Genomic DNA, 2503 nt, shown 5'->3' on the forward strand with positions numbered 1-2503 from the left:
GTACGTTCTGCATAAGATATATTTTTATTGTAAGAGTTTGAATGTAGAGCAGAACCAAACACTAAATCAACATGTGTTTAAGATTTACCCACCATTCGATATTCCATGACATGAGAAGGTGTGATGACAACAGTGAAAAAGGCATTGCATGAAATGAAATTGCATGCTACTTCTCTTGCCCTGGTTTCATTTGGCTGGTTTAGAGATGAAGTTCTTTGAACAGACCTCTCACCTTTGGAANACAATTCACGTACTAAACCAGTCAACGACATGTTTTGTGAAGAATCTGAAATTTTGTGAGATGAAAAAAATATAAAGATAACAAAGCAAACAAANAATGAATCCTTACCTCCTATTTGTTCAGNGCTCTCTTCNTCGTGTGGATAGTCCATTTCTACTCCANTTTGCTTACATATATTTACATTGATCTGATCTGTTCCTAGGTATTCAAAGAAAACAAAATCTCCGTGGTCCAAGGAATGATGTTCCGTAAATTCATTCCACCCCTCTTTCAGCCAAATCTCACCGTTTTCATTTTCTAAAATCACTTTCGATTGAGTTTGATTTGGAAGGTTCATGAAGAAAGGATTTGGGAGACCATCTCCATATTTGGCAGTAAACATATTTGGTATTTTCTGCAAAAGGAAATTGGTGATTAGTGGTTTATGATGCTCATAAATCTCTATTAGTATACATGTAAATATAAACCATAAGAATACTTACAACGGTTTGAAGATTCGTTCTAAGAATAACTTTAAAAAAGGAGATCGGCAACATAGGAGCCCTCTGAGTCTCAGATGCCATGCGTATAGTTGGTGCCAGAAATGAAGAAATGTCGCCGGTAAAGATGGTGATGGTGGTTCTGATGGGTTGTATATAAAATAAGGAAAATGGTGCCTGTCAAATCACTGTACAATCTGGAAGGCATTAAATTGCCGTAAATGTGATGTGATTGATAGATGATATTAATTGTACTTGGTCTGAAATTCTTTTTCTATCAACCATTTTTGTGTAAGAAAATATATTATACACTGCCTTTTCTTTTTTAATTACCTTTCCTTAAAAAAGAAATACACCAGAGCAACAGGCCACGTTTGCCTTTGCTTTTAGTTGCTTTTGAGTTTTAGTTCTCACGCATAGCAAGGCTGTATGGAATGAACTTTGTTATGGATCCACCTCGGGATGCAATTGCCAGTGCAAACTTTTTAGAATTATTAGTTTGTTGATTTTGTTATTTTTAGAATACTTTGTATTGTAAATAAAATTACAGAACTAAAGAGTTACTATTCTTCAATAAGAGAGAACAAAAAGAATTTTTGTAATACAATGTTATTCTAAATATGCTAATTTGTGAATATGTATAACTTTCCATTTTATAAATGATTTTATCTTTGGGTCGTAAAAATGATTACATTTCCATCCTAGTTGGTCATAATCAGATAACTTTTGGAAAATTGAATATTAACTGAACCATTTTTCAGTTTTCTTTTTCAAACAAAACTCATATTTATTAAATTGATGAAAATAATAAATTTTCAAAAATGTCTCATACCATCTAAGATACATTTTGGAATGAACGTTAATAATTATATAATAGATTCTAAATTTATAATTTTAGTGGATATATCAAAGATATTCTAAATTTGTAATTAACTCTTTTTTGATATTTCTATAATAAAGTTTTGTATGTTACGAGGTTTTTAAAATTTGAATCATCATAAATTTTTGTATACTATAAGCAAACAAAGTGCGATTTTAAAATTACTTTGCAATCATGAAACAAAATAATTATTATTTGAACACTCAATCATTCCTAAATTATCCGAAATTAAAGATATATCTAAAAAATAGAAAATGTAACAAAACAAAAAACATTAGAAAAAGAAACACTTTAATTCCTTTTTAAGTATTCTTGACGAATTTAAAGAAGCTTCTTCCAAGAAGGACGAGAGGAGATATCGTTCGACCATCTGGAAAGGTTTTCAGAAGCAACTAGTGGAGCAGTGTCAGTGATATTGACCAAGTTATGAACACTGGGAAGATAGATTTAGATAACAACATCTGCGCAATTATTCATCAATCAACTGTTCTAGCTCAAGCTCTAATGCACTTTCATCCTAATCCTAAACATAACAGTAAAGTTTAAATGTCTAATATTACAATATCTTTTTCCTTCATGCAGACCTATTAGTTGTCTCTCTAAAAAACATAAACTTTAAAAATACAATTATCCTTGTTAATCAATTCAAATATACAAATATCTCCTTCCTTCAATTCATNTTCCGTAAGAAACAGGCGAATACCAGCACCGAATCTATAACGAGCATTATTAAATAACATCCTTACTCTCCACGATGTTTCCCCACGCTGCAGCACCACGTACTCCTTCTTTTCAATAATGCCTTCTTGATCTGGTACGTTCTGCATAAGATATATTTTTATTGTAAGAGTTTGAATGTAGAGCAGAACCAAACACTAAATCAACATGTGTTTAAGATTTACC

This window comes from Vigna radiata, chromosome 9 (genome assembly GCF_000741045.1).
Source record: "Vigna radiata var. radiata cultivar VC1973A chromosome 9, Vradiata_ver6, whole genome shotgun sequence".
NCBI classification, from domain to species: Eukaryota; Viridiplantae; Streptophyta; class Magnoliopsida; order Fabales; family Fabaceae; genus Vigna; species Vigna radiata.